Here is a 17,376-nt window from a genome sequence, read left to right as displayed (position 1 = left end):
TATATAAATAAACTTGATTTATATCCTGCCCCATCTACTCAAGGGGACTCGGAGCGGCTCACAACAATACACAAATCATCTCGACAACAACACATATAAATATATCCAGTGTAAATTAAATCAACAGTTAATAATGAGGCAAAACAATATAAAAATAAAGCAGCATTTTAAAATTACATAAAACATAATGCATTAACAATCCCAGCCACTGTTCAAGTGAAAAGGAATCATAAGATCAAATTTTAGATTTATCTCATTTCTCCACCCATTGGATGACATTAAGTTTACCCATTTTCAAATGCCTGTTTGAATAGCCAGGTTTTCAGTTCCTGACTGGATGGCCATCTATCGAGGGTGCTTTAAATGTGATTTTTCTGCTTCTTGGCAGGAGGTTGAACTGGACCATGAGGTCTCTTCCAACTCTATGATTCTATGATTCTACAATTCTATAAAAACTTATACTATTGATTTGTGAATCCACAATTGTAATTTGGAGTGGAGTTTGATTTGAATTGAATAATTCTGTTGTAAAAATACATAAATATCTGGGACTAAATCTGACAATTTATTCCCAAACAAATACATGTGATTATTAGGTTTACTAAACCAATGGACCTTGTAATGAACTGAATTGAAATGAATGACTTCTGGTGGAAACATACCATCCAGTCATGTGAAGGACCAGCTGTTTTGGGGCAAGAGGGTTAAGTGAAACTACAAGGAACCGTCCTAGTGAAATGTTTTATAGGGCTTTCACATTTTATTTAATGCAATGCAATGCAATTGATATTATATCATATTACAAGATAAGTTAAACGTATCAGCAACACAGTCATTCCAAGCGCGCACAGGATTGATCCTTTACTTTTGAAATGTAATTTGACAAGACAGTTTTCAAAGTTTACATGCACATAAAAATCTGACTTGTATACCATGTCAGAAAAGGCTATAAGGAGTATTTTATTACTATCAAATTAGAAGACAAACATTCCCACAGCCTACTAGTCCGTAACAGGGATGAATCACACACCACATTCTCAAATAGAGTTTAGAAAAACAGCAGTTTGGTGGTTTGATAACATATTTGGTGTTTCATTACACAGACTCTCTTTTAATGAACCAGATTGGTTGTTCCACATGATCTCAGAGGAAGCAACATTTTGGAGCTACTCTGCCTCACTTCCATGTTTAGTCACAGTGTATCCACATTGCAAATAAACCAAAGCACCAAAGGTTCCTGGTGATCTCTTTTCTAAGAAAATCAAATCCCGCTTGATGATCCTTCTGCTCTCCTAGCTGTTCATCTAATTTCTTGACCATCCCTGGGGAGCTCTTGATGTCTCGAGGCAGATTGACTGGAGTGGAGAAGTTTAGAGTTCTCTATACATGTTTTGATTATTGCTCAATGTGCAGTTATGTTATACCTTTTTTGCCCCCTTGCCCCATACCAATCAGACCTATTTATACTATCATAATACACTTTAGTGCTATCTGTTCTGGTGCAATTGCCAAGATATTGCCATCTATTTAACCCCACATTTCAGTGGAGGAAGACTCAAAAAGCTGGATCAGGCTAATAAGGTTGAAGAAGAGCTCATCCCCAGCTACTAGGGAAGTCTATCACTGCCGCTCTCCCAATGTCACTGTCTAATTACTGCCTGTGAATGTACTGTGGGAAAGCTTGGCTTTCATCTGTCCGCTTTGAAGACTGTGCTTATGATTCAGGTTATGATTTTCACTGTCAGACCCTATTTTTACATACCTCCCTACGGATTTGCATATCACCTACCTCATGCAGCTGCAGAATAATGTGTTATGCCCTGAGTAATCAATATTCATCACTCCCAGTTTCATAAGAATATATAACTTGTATGACAAGAGCAAATGTAGCAGTGCAAAATAATACTAATTCCCAGAAGCTTGGAGGATGTGATTTTCTAGTTCAGATACTCTCTTGGATTAATAGCTTCCAGAATCACAGAGCCAACATAATAACTGGTGGATTCTGGAATTTTCAGTTACCAAGGTTAACTAAATGTAGATAAAGTACTAAGTTTCTACCACCGATGATGATGATGATGATGATGATGATGATGATGATAATAATAATAATATATTACATAGTCCTAAACACTTGGGAAGTGTTCGACTTGTGATTTTGTAATACAAAATCCAGCATATATATCTCGTTTTCTGTGTCATACTATGTCTTTGTGTCAATAATAATAATAATAATAATAATAATAATAATAATAATAATAATAATAATAATAATAATTTATCACCTGCCTCTCCCTGCGGCCCAAGCCAGGATACAACATTATTAAAACAAGAAATAAAACACCATTAAAAGACATACAACAAGATACAGAGCGTTAAAATACAAGTTAAAATCCACTGATAAAATGCAAATTAAAATTCACAATTTAAAATGTACAGGGCAATCAAATATATCAAGGAAAACTAACAACCAATTTTCACTTCCCATTGGCCATATCTTGCACAATTTGGAGGGATGATGGTAGCTATAACCCATGAATATCAGAGGAACAAAGATTTCCCATTTCTGTTATATACTTTACACTAACTAGGTGTTGTGAATGAGCCTTCTGGGGTCAACGATACTACTGATAGTAGCAGGAAGAGAAGAAAGACTCCTCGAGAGCAAGTCTCATTTGAGGAGTTACAGAGAAAGAGGCTTAGAGAGATATTTGAGGAATCAACAGATGAGGATTCATTTGAGGGTTTTGAAGGGGAGGATGGGCTAGAAATGGATGTTGGGGATGTGGTACGGGCAGAAGAGGATGGTATGGAATGGACACGCGCTCCAGAGGGTAGTGATGGGGAGACTGGGCTCACTGGTAATGGGGATGCTGAGGAAACATGGGGTCCTTCAGGATCAGACCCAAGGTGGTCTAATTGGAGGAGTGGGGATAGTTCCACAGCTGTGGGTGGGTCTGGGCGTCGGCAGGACGGTTCCAGCTCAGATGAGGAATGGGAGCAACCTGTGGGAAGGGCAGTGCCCAGCTTGAGTTCTGAAGACGAGTTGTAAATAAATTGAGGGCATTTGGCCATTGGGCCCTTGCGTGTGGGAAGGTGGTTGTTGGGCGCCATTGGGTTTCGTGTTCGTGTTCCTGAAGATTGGCTTGGGACTGTGCAATCGACGTAAGTTTATTCCGGGTTATTTCTACGACGGGGGCTGGAACTGTGTAGGTTTTCCTTAGACTGCATTGTGATTACTGTCTGCATTAGTTCGCCTCCGTCGTTTTGGCTACATGTGTCAACCCATTGACGAGGACTTTGCTGTGACGACTTCTCATCTTGGACCTTGGACTGGACATAGTTTTGGCATTTCTCTTCACTCCCTATTCCGGCTTGGCTTTGTTCTCAACCCTGTAACTACTCTCCGTTACTGACCGTTGGCTTCGTTCCTGACCCTGAAGTAACGCTCCGCTCCCAATTCCAGTTTGGCTCCTGGTTCTGCAGTTATGCTCCGTTACCGACCGCTGGCTTCGTTCCTGACTCTGCAACTACTCTTTGCTCCCAATTCCAGTTTGGCTCCTGGTTCTGTAGTTACGCTCCATTACCGACCACTGGTTTCGTTCCTGACTCTGCAACTACTCTTCGCTCCCAATTCCGGTTTGACTCCTGGTTCTGCAACTACGCTCCGTTACTGACCACTGGCTTGGTTTCTGACCCTGCAGTAACTCTTTGCCCTTCGTTACTTTGTTTCCAGCACCGGTTTGTTTGCGTTGCCTCCGGCGGCAAAGTTTGGCCCAGTTTGGGACATTGTTTGTTTTGAGTCTTAAAACTCTATTTGTAGCCCAGTTGGGATTCTGTTTATTTTGGACTCTTGGGAATTCGGCCCATAGTTTGTTTTGCCTTCTTCAAGTTATCCGGCAATTTTGAGCTGAATCTAAGCAGTTTTGTTTTAATCTGGATTATATCTCTGGATAATCCGGATTATACTCCAGTTTGGTTTTTTTGAGTTTTTTCAGTTCAAATGTCTTTTTCACACTGAAGTTTAAGTGTTGCAAGCTCCTGTGTTTGTTTTATGAGGTTTTTTTTGAGTTATTTATATAATAAACTGTATTTCCATTCATTGGCTGGCGTCTGACCTTGACACTAGGTGAGATGAATTTCCCTTGAATTCAAAGGAAGGGCATTATTTCTCCACAAACACATAGGATTGTGCTTTGTTATGTATTCTCAAAATTTTAGCTCTTTCTTATGAGCATGACAGTACAAACATTCTCTCTGATTTGTTTTCTACAATCCATGCAAGTGTCCAATTGTGGTGCTGGTGTACCTTCAAGTTGTTTCTGATTTATGGTGATCCCAAAGGGTTTTCTTGACAAGATTTGTTTAGAAAGGGCTTTTAACATTGCCTTTCTCTGAGGCTGAAAGAGAGTGATTTGCCCAAAGTCACCAAGTTAGTTTCCATCACTGATCTACTGGAGTCCTAGTACAAAACCACACCACGCTGATTGTCTAGTATCCAGCGGGAAATGTGTCCATTTGGCAGCTGTTTTCTAAATCTTGGAAAATTCTGGTCCCTTTAAGGTCCTACCTAATGCTTAAGATCCAGACCATGGCTTTCATTATCAGACCCTTTCCTAGCATTTCTTCCAATGGGAGAACACACTGTGCTGACAGCAAACAGTGGATATTTTTCATTAAAACACATTTGATAAAAAACAAAAGAGCATATAATCTAAAATAAGGCAAATCCCAAATTTAATTGCTTCATATATGCATTTTTTTTAAAAATTTAATCTTTCATAAAATTAATAATATATGTTTTTGAAATGGGGTCCACAGGCATAAAGTAATTATTGATAGGATGAGAGGTTTAGATCATAAGCTAGCTGAGACAGAGGATAATATTAATTGTGTCCTGTATAATACCAACTACATCTGAAATGTAATTATTATATGGTTCACACATACATACACACACATATCATTTTCTATAGTGTGCACATTTTGTTATTAGCAACTTATACCCCAGATAGGTCAGGGAAGGGGATAATTAATACACTTCAAACTGTTCAATGGACTTTGAAATCCATAAGGCTAAAAAAAAAAAACCAATGAAAAGAACTTATTTAAATAAAGAGAAGTTAAGGCTATAGTTCTTTGCCTATTTAGATAGAAATCAGCTCCACTAAACTCAGTAGGGCCTATTTCTAAGCATATAGCTACAAAATTGTCTCATAATACTAGATATGCTTACTCAAAAGAAAGTTCCAACGAGTCCTACGGACCTTTGTTTAATTTAAATGTAACTGAATTTAATTCAATTTAATTTAATTTAATTTAAAGCACTTTTAAAAGATCAGTCTCTTCCAGAAGGCCCATACAAATGATTTTTAAATTCTGAATTTCAAATCATGTACTGGTTGTTTTAATATGTACTAATTATCTATGTCCGTTGAAACATATGTTTTAAGAGATTATGTGTTTTCAACTACTTGTATATCATGTATTTTAATATGCTGTTGTTCCTCACCTTGATACATTGGGAGATAGAAGTAGTAAAGATAAAACAAACAAATAAAAAATGAAGGCAAAAGGCTCCCAAAAAAGGCTTTATAGCCATAAAACCTCAATCTTTAAAGCTCATTCTGATATATAAATTGGGATCTATGATAAATCTATCACACCCCTGCTATTTGAGAAATACTGTATAGGTAAGGGAGAAATATTTCATTCTATTATCATCAGGCATCATGTTCAATTTTTTCCATTTTGCATTAACAGTTTTAATATTTCAAATTTAATTTGATACTGGTACAATACACGTTCCTCTCTACACAAGTGAGAAATTCATTTATCATGCCAATTCCCATGATCTCAGGCACCAATAATTGGGAACTGGAAATTATGTTCTTTGCCATTTTTTTCTCCTGTGCACTCTAAATGAAACAATTTAATTCCACCGTAATGGACATACAAAAGAGACCCTAGTCTAACTATGAAGGCAGCAGAGACAATGATGAGAATGATTCGGTGGTTACAATTTGCTTCTGGACACACCATTCAAGTGGTTCTCAACCTTCCTAATGCAGTGACCCCTTAATACAGTTCCTCATGTTGTGGTGACCCCCAACCATAACATTATTTTTGTTGCTATTTTATAACTGCAATTTTGCTACTGTTATGAATCATAATGCAATTTTGGCACAAATACCCGAAATGCCCAAATTTGAATAATGGTGGGATGGGGGGGGGGATTGATTTTGCCATTTGGGAACTGTAGTTGCTGGGATTTATAGTTCACCTACAATCAAAGAGTATTCTGAACTCCACCAACAATGGAATTGAACCAAACTTGGCACACAGAACTCCCATGACCAACAGAAAATACTGGAAGGGTTTGGTGGGCAATGACCTCAAGTTTTGGAGTTGTAGTTCATCTACATTCAGAGAGCACTGTGGACTCAAACAATGATGGATCTGGACCAAACTTGGCACGAATACTTAATACACCTAAATTTGAACATGGTGGAGTTGGGGGAGGAGATTGATTTTATCATTTGGGAGCTGTAGTTGCTGGGATTTATAGTTAACCTATAATCAAAAAGTACTCTGAAATATGTGTTTTCTGATGGTCTTTGGCAACCCCTCTGACACCCCCCTCGCGACCCACCCCAGAGGTCCCAACCCCAAGTTTGAGAAATGCTGCTATAGAAAGATCGCAGCAATGGGGAACTTGCCTATAATTTTGTGTCTATAACAAGAATATTTATACAGAGCATAAACCTATAAGATACTACTCAAACATGGATTTGGGACATTTTTAGAAGAAGTGGATTTTGCACCTCCTCTTTTGTACATCTTGGACACTTTGAAACACACTAGCAGACATCTTAGGCTGGATCTACACTACATTATATGAGTCTACACTGCCATATAATCATGATGCTGGGGAAAATGGAAGGAAAAAGAAGAGGGGCTGGCCAAGGACAAGATGGATGGATGGTATCCTTAAAGTGACTGGCTTGACTTTGAAGGAGCTGGGGGTGGCAACGGCCAACAGGGAGCTCTGGCGTGGGCTGGTCCATGAATCATAGAATAGTAGAGTTGGAAGAGACCTCATGGGCCATCCAGTCCAACCCCCTGCCAAGAAGCAGGAAATCGCATTCAAAGCACCCCCGACAGATGGCCATCCAGCCTCTGCTTAAAAGCCTCCAAAGAAGGAGCCTCCACCACAGTCCAGGGCAGAAAGTTCCACTGCTGAACAGCCCTCACAGTGAGGAAGTTCTTCCTGATGTCAGGTGGAATCTCCTTTCCTGTAGTTTGAAGCCATTGTTCCGTGTCCCAGTCTGCAGGGCAGCAGAAAACAAGCTTGCTCCCTCCTCCCTGAGGTAACGAAGAGTCAGAAGCGACTGAACGAATAAACAATGACAACACTGCCATATAATCCAGTTTAAAGCAGGTAATCTAGATTCAGAAACTGGATTATATGGTGGTGTAGATGGGGCCTTGGATATAGCAAAAGCCCTGCTCCCAGTCCCTGTGTCGTGTCCAAATATTGTCTAACTCTCATCAGCTAGATCCAGCAATGGAAGAGGGGTCAAAGAAGGGAGTTGCAATCCTTTCAGGCCTGGGTTTTTGCCCGCTGGCTTGATTGCTAAATATGATATATCAGAAGAACAGAGTGAATTATAGCAAATATTTTCCTCTACCAATCTTTGAGTAATTTATTTTAGCAAAAAAAGTGTCATTATATCCAATTATGGAAAGAAGGTGTGTTTTCTCAGGAAGAGAGAATGTGAAGAGAACATTTAAAGACAAATGTATGAGGACCACTTAACAGTAATGACTTTTGTCAGCGCATAGCCATTTTACTTCATGATGAAAAGCCCTTAAGGACAAGCTATTAATAGTACCACTATTGTTTACTAATCACTGAACTAAGAGGAACACTTAATCTTGATCCACTGCCTTTTAACTTTGAGGAAACATAAACCTTCCCTGTAACAAAAGACACCAAGATAAGGCACCAAGTCCAGCCTGAGAACTGTGGAGTGAAAACTTCCTTAATGACCAGAGTTGTTTCTGTTCCATGATGCATGGCATCAACACATTTTTGGTGGAAGACTAAAACATGAAAGCACAAGGCAAGGGTTTACAACTATTTTGTTATAAAATCTTTCCTTTAAATGAGCATATACACACACTCTGATAGAAAACACCACAATAGTCCAATTATGTAAGTTTAATTTATCCCTGAGGATTTTTTTTGGCAACATGCACATATATGAAATTCTACTGCACACAGGAGAGCTCACCCACTTTGCTCATCTTCCTACCATGCTCAGGAATGCATGGGAAAGGCTTAAAATCGCCTTTTGAATTGAGTGCCAACAAACACTGCTCCAGCTTTGTGTGTGTGTGTGTGTGTGTGTGTGTGTGTGTGAGTGTGTGCATATACATGCATGTATTTATAGATATTAGGCCTCTGTGATCAATTTATTTATTTATTTATTTATTTAATTTATATACCGCTCTTCTCCCCCAAGGGGACCCAGAACGGTCTTACATAATGGCAAGATTAATGCCACATATAATACAAAATATAGTAAAACAAACGATCGTAAAAACACACTTAAAAACCAATATCATATCCCATTTAAACAGTAAAACACTGTGTGGCCATTACAACAGGGCCAGTAGCATTGGGCCAAAAGTCAGAGCCAGTCTGTATTCAATTACACATTAAACCAGCGAATACATCAGATTATATCAACCGTATCTTAGGATGGGCCAAAAGCTTGGTCCCACATCCAGGTCTTCAGCTGCTTCCTAAAAGACATGAGTGAGGGGGCTTCCCTAATCTCCCTTGGCAAGGAGTTCCACAGCCGCGGAGCCACCACCGAAAAAGCCCTGTCTCTCGTTCCAGCCAAATGCACCTGTGACGGCGGCGGGACAATGAAAAATATGTTTCAAAACTCATTACAAAATTTCCTCCCCAGAAGCCCGGAGAAGTGGGATGTTTCACCAGGGCTTTATGATAAGGTTGTTAAAGAGGGTTAATTTTTAATAAGAGTTAAAAAGGTAAATATAAAGGTTTTCCCCTGACATTAAGTCTAGCCGTGTCCGACTCTGGGGGTGGTGCTCCTCTCAATTTCTAAGCTGAAGAGCCGGCGTTATCCGTAGATGCCTCCAAGGTCATGTGGCCGGCATGACTGCATGGAGCGCCATTACCTTCCTGCCAGAGTGGTACCTATTGATCTACTCACATTTGCATGTTTTCGAACTGCTAGTTTGACAGAAGCTAGGGGTTACAGCGGGAGCTCACCTTGCTACCCGGATTCGAGTTAAGGACAACAACAACAACAACAACAACAACAACAACAACGCAAGTCAATCCAGTTTTTTAGTTTGTTTTTGGACTAACATTTCTAGATTTATACACGAGTAGTTTTGCATCATCCAGTCTCATACAATTTTACATGGAAATAAGTGTAGCTAATATGAATTGGACTTTCTTCTGAGTAAAATGTGCAGATAATTGCACTGCTGATTTGCCTACTCAAAGGTGGACACTACTGACCTTTGAAAACCATTCATTTATTTCAAGCCCATTAAAATGTATCTTTGAAAGGCTTGGTGCAGGAAATGTATTTGCATTTAGCATTGCAGGTGATTGTGTTGTTTGGATTTTTACTCAGCCTTGGATAATGAAAAGGCGTTTAAGCCTGCATAGAGTTGGTGAAGTTACACTGTTTTGCTGTGTGAGAACTTAAAAAGTTCCCACAAGTGATGAGGATTTTGCAAGCACTGCTTTTCCTCCATCCAACGTGTTCTGAAAAGTCAGAAATACCAAATTCTGACCACATTTGAGAAATTGCCAAATATCCAGTCTTAAAAGGACACCACTGGCTCTTACGGTCACAAAGTTCATTCTGATGCTCAAGTGGAATCTCCTGTCCTTTAATTTGAACCCATTGCTTTGAGTCAAGGCATATCTTTCCTTAAGATGGTGTGCAAAACGTGAGATAATCAATTCAAAATACGTATCAGTGTTGAAATAATAAATATACAATAGAGGGTTGTTGTATGTTTTCCGGGCTGTATGGCCATGTTCTAGAAGTATTCTCTCCTGATGTTTCGCCCACATCTATGGCAGGCATCCTCAGAGGTTGTGAGGTATGGAGAAACTAAGCAAGGAAGGTTTATATATATATCTGTGGGAAGTCCAGGGTGAGGGAAGAACTCTTGTCAGTTGGAGGCCAGCGTAAATGTTACAGTTAATCACCCTAATTTGCATTGAATGGCTACATCTACTAGCTACTTTCTGCCTGGGGGCATCCTTTGTTAACTGCCCCTAGTTCCCATGTCTCTTATTTACTGTTTTGATTTTAGAGTTTTTAAATACTGGTAGCCAGATTTTGTTCATTTTCATGGTTTCCTCCTTTCTGTTGAAGTTGTCCACATGTTTGTGAATTTCAATGGCTTCTCTGTGTAGTCTGACATGATAGTTGTTGGAGTGGTCAAGCATTTCTGTGTTCTCAAATAATATACTGTGTCCAGGTTGGTTCATCAGGTGCTCTGCTATGGCTGATTTTTCTGGCTGAGTTAGTCTGCAGTGCCTTTCATGTTCTTTGACTCGTGTTTGGGGGCTGCGTTTGGTGGTCCCTATGTAGACTTGTCCACAGCTGCATGGTATATGATAGACTCCTGCAGAAGTGAGAGGATCCCTTTTGTCCTTCGCTGACCATAGCATTTGTTGGATTTTCTTTGTGGATCTGTAGATGGTTTGTAGGTTGTGCTGCTTCATCAGTTTGCCTATGCGGTCAGTGGTTCCCTTGATGTATGGTAAGAACACCTTTCCTCTGGGTGGATCTTTGTCTTGACTCTCATGGCTTGTTCTTGGCCTTGCAGCTCTTCTGATGTCCGTGGCCTGTAGAGCCCAGTTTAGGTGGTTTAGTTCACCTTGGAGGAGGTGAGGTTCACAGATTCTTTGTGCATGGTCTTGTCAGGGCTTTGATTGTGCTTCTTTTTTTGACTTGGGTGATGGTTGGAGTTTTTATGAAGGTATTTATCTGTGTGTGTAGGTTTTCTGTAAACTGTGTGGCCCAATTGTTGATTGGGTTTGCGGATGACCAGAACATCCTTTTCCTTTTCCATGGTGAATTGGATGTTTGGGTGGATGTTGTTAAGGTGGTCCAGGAACTTGCTGAGCTCTTCCTCTCCATGGCTCCAAATGATAAAGGTGTCATCAACATATCTGAACCATACAGTTGGCTTATTTGGTGCTGTTTCTAGGGCTTGTTTTTCAAAGTGTTCCATATAGAAATTTGCTAGTACTGAGCTGAGAAGGCTCCCCATGGCCACTCCATCTTTCTGTTCATAGAATCCATTGTCCCACTGAAAGTAGCTAGTGGTGAGACAATGGTGATCCCTGTGATCCCGGCCATGAAAGCCCTTGACAACGCATACAATAGATGATCAAAATTATCAAATTAATAGATTTATTTCAATCACCCACCACAACAATGTTGGGAAAAGCTTCCTGACAGTAAGAACTGTTCAACAATCAAATGCACTGTAGCCTGGGAAGGTGATGGAGTCTTATTTCTTGGAGATTTTTAAACAGGCTGGATGGCCATCTGTCAGGAGTGCTTTCATTGTATATTTTCAGGTAGCCAGATAGGGTTGGATTTGATAGCCTTGTGGTCTCTTCCAAATCTAGAATTCTATAAATCTATGTAGATCACTAAGAACAAATATACATCTAACCTACATGTTTATTTAATAATAAGCTGCGAGAGAGATAGAAAAACCGTTTTAAGAGTATGCCTGAAAGAAATCAGAGAATGAGATCCATATGTTCAATGCCCCAAAACCTCTCTGTCTCACAAATGTCATGCTAACTTCGCATGGCACACTCTCACATGGAAAATATGGTGAAATGAACTTTGAAATAAATGTTTCAAGGGAAGAAAGCTTTCCCATCTCAGCTCTCAAAAACCTGGGCTAATATGGCTAATGGAAAATAATTATGGGAATTGTATCCAAAAGGGAAAGGTTTTCCAAGGCTGAAAAACTCAACACAGGTATTGTAACCTACTCTTGGAGGACATCAAACTGAGCTGATTTTCATTCATTTTGCAATGTTCTTCAAACTTCACTCAGCTGCTCTCAAAGCAGTCTACAACCTAAAGATATTCAGCTGCATTGTAGCAAAGGATAATGCTTAAAAGGAGGCCTTCCTGGGGATTCTTTGTAGCAAGGGATGGTGTTGGGATGAATGAGATAAGGATTATAAAGCACCTTGAACATTAAATGTGCTAAAGAAACGTATAATAATCATTTTTACTAGCACCACCACGAGGATCGTAATCCGAAAAAAGATCTTTCTATCAGCTTTCGCTGGGAAAATACATATGTAGGGGCTTAGCTGATTATGTACTGCTGTTTTTTCCCTTGTGAGACTTGAGGAAAAAAAATCTCTATTTAAAGGAGAAAGGAAAGAGGGTTTTGGCAATTAAGATGAAGACCCAAAATAACATTTAACATTGCATTTTTGTAATAAAAAATATATTGCTCTCAGAAGTTACACACATATGTTTAATGCAAATGACAGTTTGTGAAAATGATGGAGACTTTCTGTATTGTGTTTAGGCTTCTAATAAAAATTAATAATAATAATAATAATAATAATAATAATAATAATAATAATACAGTAGAACCTCGGTAGTCCGAGTTAAATGGACGGACCTCAGCTCGGTCAACCTGGATCACTCTGATTACCAGGTTTCCTTTCCCTTTGGCGGCTGCTTGGACCCAGGGAAGCGGCACGCTTCCCGCTTCCTCCTGCCCGCCCGCCTGTGCCTCGGCTCCTTCGTCAGGCCAGGGGCTGGCAGCACCGGCACCCAGCGTGGTAAAGGAGCCAGCCATGTGTGTTTCTAGGTAGATAGCAAGCTACCTAGCAACACGCACGGGGCGCTCGCCCCTTGGGAGGTGCCCCCTGCGTGTTGCTAGGTAGCTTGCTATCTACCTAGCAACACGCACACCTAGCCAGCCGGCGAGCAGGTGAATGGAGATGGCCTTTGCGGCCCTCCCCGTTCACCCACTCGGATTGCACGGAGGCGCGGACAAGCGGGGCTCGGACGAGTGGGGTTTTACTGTAATAATAATAATGGTAATAATTCATTTGTAACCCACCCTACCTGCCCAAGAGGACTCAGGACAGTTAAGAAACACAGTTAGTGATAAAAGTATCATTATTCATATAAACCTCTAAGGTTTACCCTTGTTCAACACTGATCAAGACAGCTAATTTACATTGGTATAATATGCCTGGATTTGATCAAGAATCAATCACCCACCCCAAACCAGAAACATCCCAGATCGAGATGAGACTACAGATATGATCAAATAACACAATGCAAGAATTTCTTCAATTCCACTAGCAATTTTCCCAAGATAACAGTAAATCATCTTGTAGTTTCAATGGATGTAATCTGCCTGAAGCACTGATTGCTCCCTACTTCTATCTGGTATCCAGGTAACCTTCACTTGCCTAACCAAGAAATATACAAGTTCTGCTCTCCAGAAATCCCAGATCTTTATCTAACGCTGAAAACATAAACATGCACAAGATAGTAAATCACAGATTTCATGCTCAGTCAGCAGGGTAAAGTAAAATATGCACCACTTCACGCAAAAAAAAAAACCAAGCAAAATTACCACAAAAATGCTGAAGTCTGTTGCTGAAGGCTTTCATGATGGAATCACTGGGTTGCTGTGAGTTTTACGGCCTGTATGGCCATGTTCCAGAAGCATTATCTCCTGATGTTTCACCCAAATCTATGGCAGGCATCCTCAGAGTTTGTGATGTCTGTTGGAAACAGTTTCCCTCAGTGACAGGCCTGTGCTCTGTTGCTCTTAGTTTAAACCAGTTGTTTAATTTGAATTCCATGGCATAGAACAGATAAAATAATAGTCTATTTTTTTCAGGGTAACATATTACATTATTTGTAACTATACTGCAGACTGAATCCAACCATAGATCAGTGTGTTGCCAGAATGGACCAGCTGCCAAAGAATTAAGCTGTTTGGTAGAGGCCAGCCATGCAAGGCAATACCAGTCACTACTATTCTATACTCGTCTATTTCAGGCTTAAGGGACCACCTCAGAGGTCTGAAGCTGGCATGTTAATTTCCTACAACATCTCAGATTTAATGTGTTATGAGCAATTAAAAGGGCAGACTAGCACCCAAGTGAAAGCCAACTCGGGGCAGACATCAGTTTGAGAAGTTCTGCAATTTTCTGGGGGTTGCTTCCATACATGCCCTAAAGTCAAAATCCTGTGTTTGGTTATTCACACTTAAGCTTACTGACTTCACTGAGGCCACGCACTCATAATTGTTTAGTTTCCCCACACTATCAAATATTCATAGTTTGCTTTCAGCTACTGATGGGGTTTATTAACTAGGTGGAATAAATTAGTCTTGCATCCAGATTCAAAAAGGACTCTAATTAATGAGTTAGAGTAACCTGAAAGCTAGAAAAATCTAATTGCTCTGAAATGTCAAGCACATCTTTTCTTTTACTTTTTTTTTTTTTGGGGGGGGGGGCAGGGGGTCATTATCAGGGTGAATGCAGTGAATACAAGTGCCACAGTTTTTCTATGTTGCACAATGTTGAACATGTTCGGGAATCCAGTTAGATAATATATTGACTTGTATTAAATGTGGTTTGGTTTTGATCAAACAGGCACAGTACTGAAATAATTTACTCAAAACAGAAAGAACAAATACTAGGGATCCTCCATTAAAATCCACAGGAGAAAAAATAGATACATCTCAAGAAGGCCTAAGAAGTATTCAGATGCTGAAATGCATCATGATTTGCAAGGAGTCTTACAAATCTGATAAGAGGGAATTAAACTGAATTATATCGAGGAGAGAGACAGTATTCCAAATGCTGGCAACAATAGCCTCAATGATATGTGGGAATTGGAGTAATACTACAAAAGCCCCCAAGCAAGCAGGAAGCACCAAAAGGTATCAGGTTGAGAAAATAGCACATACAGTAGAGTCTCACTAATCCAAGCCCCGCTTATCCAAGCCTCTGGATAATCCAAGCCATTTTTGTAGTCAATGTTTTCAATATATCATGATATTTTGGTGCTAAATTCGTAAATACAGTAATTACAACATAACATTACTGTGTATTGAACTACTTTTTCTGTCAAATTTGTTGTATAACATGAAGTTTTGGTGCTTAATTTGTAAAATCATAACCTAATTTGATGTTTAATAGGCTTTTCCTTAATCCCTCCTTATTATCCAAGTTATTCGCTTATCTAAGCTTCTGCCGGCCCGTTTAGCTTGGATAAGTGAGACTCTACTGTAGTTCTATACTAATGAACAGATCATGGTAAATAAACAAGAAGTACTTAAACTCTTGACACAAGAAAACATTAACAAAACCTAGCTAAATGAGTCTCATGATTGGAAAGTAGCAATGAAGGACATAACCTATTCCAAAGAAATAGATAAAAACGGAAAGGGCATGATGTAGAACAGGGGTCCCCAAACTTTTTAAACAGGGGGCCAGTTCACGATCCTTTGGACCGTTGCAGGGCCGGACTATAATTGGCCACCAAGCAATAATAATAATAATAATAATAATAATAATAATAATAATAATAATAATAATAATAAAGAGGATTGGAAGAGACCCCTTGGACCATTGAGTCCAATCCCCTTCTGCCTCTGTGCACCAAAAGCACAAGCAAAGCACCCCTGACAGATGGCCTTCCAGCCTCAATGTTAATTAATAATAACAATAACAATAATAATAATAATAATTAGACCCTTGGGCCATTGAGTCCAACCCCCTTCTGCCTTTGTGCACTGAAAGAACAAGCAAAGCACCCCTGACGGATGGCTTCCCAGCCTCAATGTCAATAATAATAATAATAATAATAATAATAATAATAATAATACCCTTGGGCCATTGAGTCCAACCCCCTTCTGCCTCTGTGCACCAAAAGCACAAGCAAAGCACCCCTGACAGATGGCCTCCCAGCCTCAATATTATTATTATTATTATTATTATTATTATTATTATTATTAATAATAATAAGGGTTGTAACAGAAGAGACCCTTGGGTCATTTAGCCCAACCCCCTTCTGCCCTTGTGCCATGGGGGCCGGATTAATGGCTTCAATGGGCCGCATCCGGCCCCCGGGCCTTAGTTTGGGGACCCCTGATGTAGAGCATGAAAAAGAGGTTGAGATCTTTTGGGTAAAAATTAAAAAGGAGCGAAGCAACAGTAACCTCATTGTGGGTTCCCAAATCAGACTGAAGATTTGGACTATGCCTTTCTATATCAATCGGCCAATCACAGCTCTGCTCTACTTATTCAACAGATTAGGGACCACAGCAAAGCTTAAAAGTGGAAATTGTTGAAATGTGAAACCCAAGCCACATTTCAATTATTTCATTGCTCTGAGGGTGCTCTGGTTCCTAATAAGAGAAACCATAAATACTGTAATATACATAATTTCACAATTTAGACATTCTGCTTATATGTCTTACCAAAATAGGAGGGCCAGGGAGCAGTGCAAAGCCAGAGGAACCCAGCAATCTCCTCCTGGCTTGAGATGCACAGAGACATTGTTTGCAGCCTTGGTTTCCTCCTTCTTCCTCTACTAGGCTGGATGGATCAACCTCTGTGCACATCATGCTTGGATGAGTTTGCTAGGTTGCTTTTCAGTGACCTAAGCGAAATACAGAAATGTGGACTATGATTCATATTCTTGTATTGAAAGGGAGATCTTTTGAAGAAATTGTCAATTTCTCTCATTGAGTATGAGAAACTTTGAGATATTCTCCATATCCCTAGCATATCCCTAGCATAGCCCTAAATAAAAATATTTATTTTAGTGCTTGTTTGTTTGTCCAGCAGATGCAGGCTATATGATGTACAACCAAGAGTCCTGCTAGAGAGAAGGATGTATGCAATTTGGAACATCTGTCTTCCTCTCTATCTTTTTATCTCCTTTTTCTCTTAGTGACTGTGAGCAAGAATATCACAGTTTGTTTTTGGATAACCCATAGGCAAAGTCATCATATTATTTCCCATCATTTGCAGACACTCACTAGCATATTAGAAAAATCTGAAAGAATGGTATTAATATAGGGGCTCCCTGGTTTGGTGGAAAGGTGAATAGTGGTGACCAAAAAAAAAATGACTCTTGGGTTATGGTATTTAGGCCAGGGATGTGTCCCTGGAAAACTCCAAGCCCAGTGCCCATTTTGTTTTTTTCTTTCATGGCAAGCAATAACATTTCAATTGCCCAGCCAGTTCTACACATTCTCTATTGATTTTTGCTTTATGGTATAGCT

General features: G+C 39.7%; 1 protein-coding gene across 5 annotated transcripts in view; it reads right to left on the bottom strand.

Annotated features, from left to right (window-relative positions):
- Nucleotides 1-17,376, bottom strand: part of macrod2 (mono-ADP ribosylhydrolase 2) — a 1,355,048-nt gene that overhangs the window by 629,433 nt on the left and 708,239 nt on the right. The gene's annotated exons all lie outside the window — the stretch shown is intronic.

The sequence above is a fragment of the Anolis carolinensis genome, chromosome 1 (genome assembly GCF_035594765.1).
Source record: "Anolis carolinensis isolate JA03-04 chromosome 1, rAnoCar3.1.pri, whole genome shotgun sequence".
Classification (NCBI taxonomy): domain Eukaryota; kingdom Metazoa; phylum Chordata; class Lepidosauria; order Squamata; family Dactyloidae; genus Anolis; species Anolis carolinensis.
This window is presented reverse-complemented; position numbering and strand designations above follow the sequence as displayed.